At 41.2% G+C, this 12,878-nt stretch overlaps 1 long non-coding RNA gene across 1 annotated transcript in view; it reads left to right on the top strand.

The window, feature by feature from the left end:
* The first annotated feature begins 517 nt into the window (after nt 1-517).
* LOC144379245 (uncharacterized) overlaps nt 518-12,878 on the top strand; it is a 101,903-nt gene continuing 89,542 nt past the window's right edge. The window contains exons 1-2 of the long non-coding RNA XR_013441910.1: nt 518-637; nt 3,061-3,111. This is a non-coding gene — a long non-coding RNA (uncharacterized LOC144379245). The remainder of the gene's footprint in view (nt 638-3,060; nt 3,112-12,878) is intronic.

Below are 12,878 nucleotides of genomic sequence, written 5' to 3'. Positions count from 1 at the left end.
GGCTCTAAGTTTTATTAGTAATGTCCACATAAAGGCATGCAGCAGTTACACCTTATTGCATGGATATGCTTAATGCAGACAAAGAAAAGTCAAATACATTGAAATATAATTTACAGAAATGAAGGTGCTTAGCTAAATACATTGTTAAACAATGTTGTTGCCAAACATCGTGAAAAAGAAAATATACCAAAGATACTCATCCATTCTATGTATAACTTCCCTAAAAATAATAGTATTCACTGAATGATTCAGCAATTCACTTTTAAGAACATTCTTTGATATTTGAATAGGAGGGTTTAGTTAAGTCTTCACTTTTTTTTTTTTCTTCTCAGTTTTCTCTTTTTCGCTTTTTATAATTTGGAACAGAGAGCTCTAAGATAGTGACAAACAAATATGAATTCTGAATTCATCTGAAACTTGAAGTTCTCACCAAGCTCACTATGGGGGTGCGTCTTCCCCAAAGGTTTGCTGCTTCCACAGAGTCAGTGACTGCACCTCTCTCTGTGACTCCAGGGTGAAGAGAGCAGACTATGGGATGGAGGAAGGGCCTTGTCCGAAGAGCTGAAAGCAGGAGGCAACTAAGCTTCCAGCAAAGATCAGTCAAAACCATCGGAAGTCATCAGTATGCTGAGGAATGGTATGAGACCTTAACCTGGCACTTGAATAAACAACACGAAAACTTAGCATTTGGGAACAACACACATTTATTATTTCCTAGTGGGTCAGGAATCCAGGAATGGATTAGCTGCGTTGCTTTCTAGGTGGTAATCAAAATTGTTGGCTAGGGGTACGCTGGTCTCAAGGCTCCAGTGGTGGAGGCTTTGCTTCCAAGCTCACTCACACAGCTTCTGGAGGGCCCTGACTCACTCATGGGGATGTTCCCATAAGGCTACTTCACACAACAACTGTGTTCCCCCAGAGTGAGTGACCCAAGAGAGCATCCAAGATAGAAGTCATTGTGTTTTTATAGCCACATCTTAAAAGTGATGTCTCATGTCTCCTGCCATATTCTGATCATTAGACTTGATTTCATATATTTAGCCCCACACTCCAGGGGAGGGGATTACATGAGAACATGAGTACTGGGAATGCAGATCATCAGGGCCTTCTTAGATGATGACTACTGCAAACCTACTGTTTTCACTTTTGATTATTTTGCATCTGGTAGCTCAAAAGTGTCAAAGACCTCAAAGCACATTTTTTTCATTTGAACTTTATAGCAATGCTTTGACGGCATCAGGGTGATTCTTGGAACTCAATCATTTTATATCCAAGCAAATGGGATGTGAGATTAAGTAGCCTATTTAATGATAACCAGTAAGAAAGAAAACTGGATTCAGGTCTTCTAATTCCTAGTCTTTACATAGTTTGAAACGAAGGCTGATGCCCCCCCCCCACCCCAAATCAGGATTTCCAGTCTAATGGAAACAGAATATGAAAATAAAGTGTCCAAATGGTTGGTGCCTCGGGACTGGGGGAGGGGAAGATGGACAAAAGGATCTGAGAGATGAAAGTGGAGATTGGTTATTTGTTTAGTTTGAGTAAATTGTCAGAGAACATAATGTTAAATCTATTCTTAGAAATTTCACATACAAGATGAAAATGTCAGGATAAAAATCTTTAATAGAATTAGATATTTGGGGGATTATAATGAAGAACTACTTACACAAAGTAGTTAATCAGATGTGTGGCCTGGTGGATGATGGTTTTAGTATTTTTTTGCAATGATGCTTGAATGACATTGTATTGATGTTATGGATTTGGAGTTGAACAATGGAGATCAAATGGCAGTTGGAGACTCACAAGTATCTTCGTCATTCAGTTTTCTGTCTTTCTAAATATTAGCATCCCGTGGTGTTTTTGTGTAACACCAAATAATAGTGGCTGTTTGGGGGAGGAAAAGCTGCCCTGGTGCTTTGGGATATGAGGCTAGGCCAGGGTTTCTCAATCTTGGCACTGTTGACATTTTGGGCTTGGTAATTCTTCATTTCGAGAGACTGTTCTGTGCACTGTAGGATGTTTAGCAGCATCTCTTGCTTTTACTCACTAGATATCAGTAACACGCCCTTACCCCACATAAACATAGTAAAGTAAATACCTTTAGACATTGCCAAATGTCACTGGGGGGAGGGGAAGGCAAAAATCATTTCCAGTTGAGAACCACTGGGTTAGTTAAACATAAGGCCAGATAAAAACCGTATATGATGCCCCATACATTTAAAACAATCAGATAAAATGATGCTGCCGTGTTAAGAGTATATTTCTGAATAGTGGAATTTATGAAAGATTTTAATTTTTTCTCTCATGCTAAATTTCCTGTAAGTATGTACTTGTTTTATAATGAGAAAAATTTTAAAAATTGTCAAATTATTTTTATTAGAATTTAAATTATAATGAAATAAAGTTTTATGAATTTGAGGAATTAATTCTCAAGTATTTAGAATACTACTCATAATAACATATTCTTTCATCTTTATTAGCTCAGCAGATCTTTACAATAGGATCTTTATTAGCTCAGCAGATCTTTCCCCATTTGAATATTAATTGAATGTCTTAAAGAGGGGAGTAGCTTCTATAAAATCCCTCAGGTGAAAAAAATGAGCCAGGATCTGAACTCTGGCTTTCTGCTGTTAGGTTTTCTATTGACTTTGTTAAAAAGGAGACTGACAACAGGCCCCAAATGGAGTGACTTATGCTAAACCTCACGTCAGTAAACCAAGACTTAATACCTCAACCAACTACAGTTTCAATCCCCACTGCATCCCCAGAAATGTAAACTTTAACCAGTCAACATGGAATTACCTAGTCAGCACTTGTGAGGTAACCCACCTGATAGACCCCTTTGGTTCCCCTTGTGAAGGCCATCTTTCCTGAAACAGTGAATTCCTGGCCAATAATTTTCTTTCTCTGGCCCCTTTCCACCTTTAAAATCCTTTCCTTTTCTACAGCTTGGCAGAGTTCCTTTTTACTTGCTAGATGGGATGCTGCCTGATTCATGAATTGTTCAATAAAGCCAATTAGATCTTTAAATTTACTCAGCTGAATTTATTTTTTTAACAGCTTCCGGAAATATTTAGCCATCTGGATCAGCTCATCCATTGACAGTCCCAGGTAACTCAAGTGTTAATGTACATTATCATCATTGTTTCATCATTGTGAATTTGTCAAATGTTTTCTATGCTGAGAACACTGTGCTTTTTACTTACCTTACCTTCATTCAATACTCTAGCAATAAATGGAGAGATACAGGTTAGATGTTGGGAAGTATTATAAAAGCTGGGACCATTTATAACTCCCAAGTGACTACAGATAAGTGCTTTGTGTTCAGACCTGGGGTGTGCTGGTTGGCTGGGCAATAAGGAATGGAGAAGAGGAAGGCGCCAGCAGGTCACTAATTATATGTGCATGTTTTGGATCTGGGCAGCATATTATGAAGGAGAGGGCTCTCATGGAGTCTATAATTAGATTCCCTTTCTTGTCATAAAGCTGATTCTGGAGAACATGGCTTGGGTGTACAGCAAAGCGGGTTTCCCACTACAGAACTCCAGCAATCACACACCCCTCTGCTGGGAGGTCTCCTCCTGTAAAACAAATGACAAGGGAGAACCAAGGAGAATGATTGCTTCCTGTGGGGGCTTGGCTCCAGAAAGGGAGAGGGCCAGCCACACCAATGGCACATCTCCAGTCTTGAGTCAGGTAACTCACTCCATCTCCAGGAAGAGGGGCCGTGGGTGGGGCAAAGGCCAGGAGTTTTTAGGGGCCACACCCCTGGTGGAAGTTAGAGGGATGGGGAAGAAGCATTTCCTTTCTTGTATATTTCATTCTTACTCTCTTTCACGGAGATTTAGCCAATCAACATAATTCCTAAAGTAAATTATGTTTTCTTTCTTTCTTTCTTTCTTTCTTTCTTTCTTTCTTTCTTTCTTTCTTTCTTTCTTTCTTCTTTCTTTCTTCCTAAGAAGTCCTAGAGTTGATCTCATGGGATTCTTTTAAATAGTACCAGGGCAGCAGTAATCTGGGATAGTGATTCTGTGAGATAAATCAGGTCCCGAAGTCCTTTGGTGAGAAATAAAGTAAATTGATAATTAAACATGCCTTTAACCTAAATAGGATTAATAGCCCAGTGCAACTGGATTTTAGATGATTTTCAGTGAAATACGCATTTTTAAAGAAATGCTCCTGAGGACATCAGACCAAATTATGGTAAAACATTGGGAAAATATACTTTTTAAGATAAAATGTTTTACCTCCACTATCCCGAAAAAAAAGTGCTGAGGACGTCCTTATAAATAAAAATATGACATCTCCTTTGTGGAGCTGGAAGGACACAGTTAAAGGAAGAACCTGTGATTTGGGTCACAGAAAATCCCTTTGAACAAAAGAGAACCTTCCCAAACACACATGCCCCAAACTCAGAACGAACTGAATTATTAAAGTCACGGACAGATGTAGACCAGATAAAGCACACCAGATTCCACATCGAAGCAACGTGAACCCTGTGCTACGGCAGGTGATACATCAAATTCAGATCCACTTTTTGAACCTATTACATCTCAAATGTTTAAAAAGAGGATGATTAAAAATTACATTGGCACTTGAACATACATGGTCTTCATTAATCTTGGTCAATTTAGGGAAGTAAATCTTTTTCCAAATCCAGTGAGTTGGAATCCAGGTAGCGAAACTTCCTCTTTTTTTTTCTTCACCATTTCCTCCTTCCACCCCACCCCCGCCCCACCTAAAATTTTATATGAGGTACAGTGAAATGACAGAATATGGATAAAACAAGTAGAAATGAACATTCTGTAGAAAATGAAATTTCCTGAATATGATTAAATTGCACAATGTCTTAAAATGTAATAATGAGCGTCCAACAGTCTCTTGAAGTGGATCAGAGCATGCAACATCACTGCCATTGTATGCTGCTGCTTTTATGGTGGACTACAGGAAGTATACAGAGAAATTGCGATGTCCACGAAATATTTTGAAAAACTGAAAGAAAGTACCTAAAGGGTGAGAAGAGAAACAGTAAGTACAAGACCAGCAACAGCATAAAGAATTGAAAAGGGCTGGAATTCTAAGGTAGATCCAAGGCACTTCTATTACAAACTAAATAAAATACAGTAGTAATCAAGAAGATGAGAGGGATATAGGACTGTGGCAAGACGGTTGGAAGCTCACCATGCTGGATTCTACCAATTCTTTGATAGATCCAAAATTCTGTCTACATAATGGGGAACCGGAGGGTAAAGGATGGAGAGACAAGGATGGGGCTTCTCTGCTAACTTGGAGTCCTGGAGATGGAAGAATTTGTAGAATAACTCCATTTTTTAGCTTAAAGATGGTAAGTTGTTATACTCACCCTGTCTAGAGCAGAATACTATGGAAAAATAAATAAATCTCTTTGCTTTCTATAGCGTGTGACTCACAGTTTGGTAGAATATCAAATGTGCTCTCTGGCAAATGAAAGTGGGCAGTTGTTTTGAAATAAGGTGAAGACTCAGACCTTTGGGCTGTGACAGGCCTCCTTGCCTTCTCGATTGAGTTTTTCACAGGAAGTGGAACTGGATTCTTTCATTCCTTCTCTCAACTTCTTTCTTCCTTGGGAAGTTGGCTCAACTCTTACGTGTGTCAGAGATTGTTAGGCTTCCCTTAATGATATGCACCACCGGGCTGGGGTGCTCCTTGGACATTATCTCATGAAGTCTTCACAACAATATCATGAAGTATGTGTTTTATCCCTAGTTTACAGAGGAAGGAATTGAAGATCGGAGAGATAAGGGGACTTGGCTGACCATATACAGTTGTGTCCAAGCCAGGCCTCTCTGGCCACAAAGCTTGGGCCTTTTGTCATTCCACATGGAGGCTACCTCGAGAAAGCATTTCCTCCCACTCCTGGTTTTGGGGACATTAGCAAGTTATAATTCACCCACAGGGATCAGAGCACAACATTTCAGCCTGTACCAGTGTGTGAGTACGTGAGTGTGCGTGTCTGTATACACATATGTATATGCATGTGTGTGTGGATATGATAGATTCTGTTCAAATAGCCTCTTACTGTGGAGAGATTCACAGCATCATTTTTGCTCTATGGAACTTCTCTTTACGTGTTTAAAACCCTCATGTTGGAATTAGCACTTGAAAATAGTTTGTGTGCCAGAGATGTACATTTTTGTAGCCGGATCCACCAAATTCGGTTCCCAAATTCATTTCCTATGAGCAAGCTTTTAGAAGGCATGGAGACATGAGACAAAGAGTGAGCTGTGCTGATTCCTGGACCTTTGTGGACACCAGGAATTTAGACCAGCTTACTTATCAGCCAATTTGTTATTCTAGCATTGTTATGGAACATTTCTTATTCACCAAACTAATATGAATTTTTCCCCTTGTTGCTATGTACAATCCAGCCACAAATAACTAGATGGCAATACCACCCGAATTAACTTATAGGCAGAGTGATTCCTGCCAAAGAAGAATGTATTGCAAAAATTTCTGGTTTTGCTCCAAAATCTACCCTAATGATTTACAGATGAGATCTAATTTTAGGGTAGCTGAAGTTGTTAGCAACCTGAGTTTGTTAAAGATTGAATCAATGTTACTTGAAAAAAAAATAAAAATAGGGTTTTTATTCCCATACTTCTGAGTTTTGTTAATGCCAACATGGATTACTGAGGGTCTATAGTAAACAGGCAACATCTGGATTAATGTGAGGTACTATGTGCAGATCAAAACACTGAAGTTAAATGACAGGTGTATATACCTTAGTATATGTTCTCTTTGTGTGAGGCTCATTTGACTTAATACTTGAGTGCAGGACTTAAAAAATGTAGAAGAGGATAGAGAGAGCTCTAGAAACCTAACAATATAGATTGAAATCCAGCTTGACTTGGGCTGAGACTCATCTGACTTGGATTTTTTAAGAACGGAAACAGAAGAGATGAGTGCCCCCACGTTTTACTACTTTGGCCATGGATGATGGAGATGAGGAGGAGGATGACCAGAGTGACAGGGATGATGACAACCTGTGACCACAGTCATCACGCTGCATTATCTGTTAATTCATGGCTTGTCATTTGCATTATGATTAATTGCCTAGCATGGATTAGCAGCAGGCTGCCTTAAAATGACTCCTTGTGAATTTCAGGATCTTTTCTTACGGACAGGTATAAAATACCTATAGCTAAACTTCCTTCTTTTTCCTTCAGAAAAAAATGCATGAAATCATACACTGCAGCTTACCCACACACAATAAAACTGGGGACAGAATTTGCTAATCAAAATCACACTGGCAGCCTGGGCTGTATTACTTCAGAAAGCCCATGACCCCATTACTTGCTTTCTCACTTGGAAAGAATTCCTGTGAAAGACGATCATGAGGTATTTGCACACATGCTGCATTTGACACAAAGATGGGATGATCTCCATTTAGCAGTAGGAAAGGGACTACGGAAAAGTGGGAATTCATACTTAGAATTTTTATCCTGGGCCAACAACCAAAGCAGTACCTATTAGTTTGTGTGTTGCATTTCTAAAGCACATTGGATTTTCACCATCGTGGGCAAGTCTGATCACCTGTTAAGTTTAGAAATTGCTTTACTTTAAAAAAAAAAAAGATTTTATTTTATTTTACTTATTTTATTTTTTAAAGAATTTATTTATTTATTTGAAAGAGAGAGCGCAAGAGAGCACTAGCGGTGGGGCGGAGAGAGGCAGAGAGAGAGGGTCAAGGTCAAGCAGACTCCTCTTTGAGCAGGGAGCGCCATGTGGGGCTGTATCCCAGGACCCTGGGATCATGACCTGAGCTGAAGGCAGACGCTTAACTGATTGAGCCTCCCAGGTGCCCCAAGATTTTATTTTCAAGTAATCTCTATATCCAATGTGGGGCTCAAACTTACAACCCCAAGATCAAGAGTCGCATGCTCTATAGACTGAGTCGGCCAGGGATCCCCAAATTGCTTTTTTTTTAAAGCTCTTTGCATACACTTCCTTGTTTATTTAACAACATCACAACCCTGTGAGATTTGTTTTCATGTTATTTCCATTTTGGAGGTGAGGACAGTGGCTCAGAGTTGGAAGGGCTTGTCCTGGGCATAGCTGGTAAAGGCGTTTTCAAGCTCAGAGGCCGATCTGATGCTGAGTGCTTTCTCTACCCACAACATCTCATGCCTTGCCTTTAGGTATCTCATTATTGCCTGGAATTGTGTCAATCCTTCCCTAGACATGGGGGAAATTTCTAGGACAAAACATAGAATTCAGAAACACAAGACTTATGTCTGAAATTCATGACTTAGATTGGCACTTTAAATTTTGAACCATGCCACCATCCTTCTAGGCTTTATGTGTTAAAGGAGTTCTCAGGAAGCACGTATTTATGATTATTCAATTAATGTTGACCTCTCGACAAAAGTAAATAGTACCCACTGTGAGCTCACACTTACAGTGATTATATTGAGAAAATGTGTGAGGAAACATGGAGCTTGAATTTACTCTCAGCCTAAAATACACTGAATGTGTCAAGTCTGAATTTAAAGATATGTAGGGTATAGCACAAAAAATAATGCGATCCATTGGACATGACCTCTAATGAACTTTGGAGATTTTGGAAGTATTCAGAGGAACATAAGGGCCACAGGGGTCCACTTTTATTAAAGCATTGCATAGTTTTGTATGTTTCCATTTCTTTATTTTGTTTTCTATATAATGCAGTGTGAGTTATTGCATTTCCCATGGGGAAACAGTCACCGTATTAATCATTTTTTATAAAGCCCAAGAATAGTAATCAAAGAAATACTCAAGGAAAGGAAAAATTGGATTATTTTTTCACACAGCCAATGAGAATTGACAAATAAGGTGATATTGGATGAAGACTTTCTTTGAAAAGAACTGTTAATTTTCATAGCTCCTCTAAGTTCTCTTAGCCTGGAGAATCTGGATTCAGGAAAAAAAAAAAAAAAGCAGAATTTAATATAACCAAGTGCTTGATGTATAAAATCATTTCAAAAATGATACGCAAATTGAGTACTATTAAACCAATTAATAGTTGCAGAATACGCAGGGGAAATACGTGCGCGGGTTTAAAGAGGCACCAGAAGGGAAGATTGTGAGATCAATAAATATGATTGCTACGGAGCATTCTTAGAAGGCTTTTCCAATGTTTTAAAAGCCTTTGAGTTTAATACCCTAAATGCTGGAGACTTAGGAGCCAGGTTGTGTGTCTGGCAGGTGCACTCGATCACCCCAGAGCACCAAAGTGGCATCAAGGTACCACCTCCTGAAGTAACTCAAGGAACTTCTGCACTTGCTGAATTATAGGCTGAGGCAAGCGTGTGCCATTAGGGCAGGGAGTCCTTATTATAATTTAAAGGTAAGAGCTTGGGTTCTGTGGTGCCCCAGGAGCTGAGAAATGCCTGGTGTCTCCTCAGGGCACACCCAGGGAGGTCATGCCAAGACTTCATTCTGGAACAGCAGTTCTGCTGGGAATTTCCCAACTCGCTCTCAGGTCAGAGAAGAAAACCTGAGGCATCTGGCTCTTTCTAGAGTAGGGGACATTAAGAGAAAAGTAGGGACAGGCACCTTCTTCATCTCTCTACCTTGGGAACGCATAAGTTCATTCCTGTCACTTTTATGCCCTAGGCCAGAGGCTCTCGAAGTGCAGTCCCTGGACCAGCAGCATTAGGATCACCTAAGAACTTGCTAGAAATGCAAATTCTTGGACTCACTCTAGATCAACTGAGCAGGAAACTCTACAGCCAGCTGCTTCTGTGTCCTAATAAGCCTTCCAGGTGATTCTGATGCATGTCAAAGTCTGAGAACCTCTGACCAAGTAATACTGTCTTGTGGGTATTTCTGTCCGCTCTTCACCACCATGCTTTTCGGTGCCTCCATCAGCTTGCTCAGAATACCCTTCCTGGATCACTCTCCTCCTATTCAACTAGATCTCTCTCATGCACCCATCAAAATCTCAGCTCATAAGCCAGCCCTGTAAAACCAGGTAGGGCTGAAGGCCCTTCTCTGGGCTTTAGTATAACACTGCCCTACTTGTCAGTCAATAGCTAGAATCTGGGCATAGTCTGTCTTCCCACTGATGCAAACAATGGTGATCATGCTTCATTTAGACAGGCCTAGGTTCAATTCCCTGCATTGTTGAGTAGCTGGGGGATCCTAGGCCAGTTGTTTGCACTCTCCACACCATTTTCTCATCTTTTACCTCCCAGTCTGGCGCAGATGCCAGGATTTCTGATCCCAGCAGAGGTGTGTTCAACTGAACTCAAATGAAACAAACGAAACAGAAACGCTTATTGACTCATGGACCTTAAATGCAAAACTAAAATGGAAGCCTGAGCTCTTAGGTAGCCATGCGACCATGGGGATGGGTAGAGTATGGAGAATGCACCAAATGTCCCCTATCAGTCCTGAAGCAGGGGAGGGGCAGCGGCGCATCGTTAGGGAGAAAGAGCACTCAACAGTCTCGTGAGCCCAGGGCTCATGCTACCTCTGCAGCATTACCGCTGCGTTTTCACATCTGTAGAGGTGAAGATGGAGATTCCTGGTCTCAATGACCCTGCAGGTTTGAGATCTGAGCGTAAAAGGGCCCTCGGAAAATGGAAACTGTAACAGTCGGAGGTCATCGAGTACGATGTGCGCGCCAGACACTTCTCGCGCATGTCCTTTAATTCTCAGGACTCACGAGGTTGGGCTATTCCTTTCCCCCCACTAGAGTGGAGACGATGGGAGTTTCCAGATGTCCTTGAAGGTGTCACACCTGGTAAAGGGCAGCAGCAGGATTTGAACTCAGAGCTGTTCCCACCCAAGAGGAAGTTTTAACCGGCATGCTTTACTGCTCTCTTGCACTCAGGAGGTATGATGATATGGTTATCTGTGTGAGCCAACAGTGAAGGCAGGGCCGAGGCACAGAGTAAGTAAGTTGGCATCAGGCCCCTGGACTCAGTTGATTGGTGATCTGGTGAGGGGCGCGTGGGCTAGTCCATGGAGGAGCTCACGTGTGCACGCTGCACATGGCATAGAGAACCAGATATGTTCCAGCGTCAGGGGAGCCCCTTTCCAGCTAGGTGTGTATTGTGTCAGCCCAGCGGGAGAAACGAGGGCTCCTAATACCGCCGTCAGGCAGGTCAATCACAGCGTGCCAGGAGAGCAGCCCACCGCATTGCAATGATGAGATCAAGCAGTGGAAAGGGAAGAAAAATTAAGATGGAGTTTCTGTTTTGAAATTGCATCTCAGACCAAGAATCACAGTACTCTTGTAGCTGAGGCACCTACAGGTTAAATGATTTGCCCAAGGTCATATAGAAAGTCAGTGGCAAGAACAGGTTCAACTCAGAACCCTGAAAGTCCTACTTCTTTAAACGCAGCCCACAGTGGCTCAATTTCCAGAACAATTCCTGCATGTGAATTCAGCTGCTTGCGCTCCTGGGAAGGCCAGTCCTCGTGGCCTGTAAGCCCATGAACTCAGCATCTGGGAGGCTGCCTATTAGGCGGAGGGTATTTTTGAATTCCACACCCCTCTCAAATTTTCTCCAAACTCCATATTGATAAGATGATCAGATCTCTGAAATAGGCTGTTTTCTCATCTCTGAGGATTTGCTCTTACTTGGGCCATATGTTAAGGAAGCAACAGTTTAAAAAGAGAACCCCCTTCCCCCACTTCCCCATCGCTACACAGCCAGGAGAGCATGGTGGGGTCCCTTACGGCCTCTTCAGGCTAGAAGAGAGTCCCTTGTGCAAGCCCCACGAGCTGAGCTGATTAGGAAAAGTTAAAGCATGTCTTCAGGAATTGTGTCACTGTCTTCCAGAAACTGGAAGGAACAGTGAGTGAGCCCTGCTGAGAGGCAGCAGTGTTGAGCCCCATATGTCCAGCAGACAGGTCCCCCTGGGGACAGCAGGCTTTGGATAAAATGATTAAACTGTCCTGATTCCTTGGGTCCAAAAATCTATGTCATTGCAAAGTGTCCTGGATGGATTTCAAAAGGAAAGTGACACTTTATTCAGGATGGCTCTTTCAGCGTTGGTGTCTTGCTACTTCCGCCGGCAGCTGCCCTTCCATAAATTATTATTCCGGTGACATTCTGACTGACCCAAACCCCTTGGTCTTGGCTCTGTGCACATGTATAAATCTAAAAAATGTCTGTACAGCTTTCATCGTCCTTTCTTATTACTTACAGAGGATAGCGTTTCTAAGTGGCTTTATTTTACATTATGCTTAATCTTTTTTTTTTTTGTGAGAAAAGTAAGGGAGTCAAACAGTCTGTGGGAATCAGGGACCTAGGAGCTCTCCGTGGACCAGCTTCTGTTTCTGAATCGACAGGGTCATTATCATGAGGTGGACTTAATTTTGACTATAATTGTGTGTGTATGTGTGTGTGTGTTTGTATCTGTAATAAGTATATAATCGTAGAAAGTGTATTACTCAGGCAATTACTTAAATAGATTTACATGAGAACACGTTTCTGGCATTTCTAGCCTGCTTAGCATTCAGAGTGATCCTGACTATAAAATTATTTAAATCTCATGATTAGTTGTTGCAAAAAAGTCAATGTTATTGGGCCGATAATGTCTCCTGAAACAAATAACAGTACCAGACAGAGCATATCTGTTTCCCTTCCCTCCCCTCGTTGTTTAAGGTTAAGTTTTGTTTTAGGCTGGTGAAGATTTTCTTAAATAGATTTCAAATTCTGTTGCTTCTTTCCCACCACCGACACGAATTACAAATCTGTCATCCTTTGCATGATTATCAACAGTGGCCACATTTATTAATCGACTGTTGTCAGTTCTCTAAACCTTCCTTTTAAGAACCTGCCTTGGAAATCTTCATCACCTAAAACATATACATGGATACAGTTAGGATGTATAGGTTAGCAGAA

The sequence above is a fragment of the Halichoerus grypus genome, chromosome 10 (assembly GCF_964656455.1).
Source record: "Halichoerus grypus chromosome 10, mHalGry1.hap1.1, whole genome shotgun sequence".
NCBI lineage: Eukaryota > Metazoa > Chordata > Mammalia > Carnivora > Phocidae > Halichoerus > Halichoerus grypus.
This window is presented reverse-complemented; position numbering and strand designations above follow the sequence as displayed.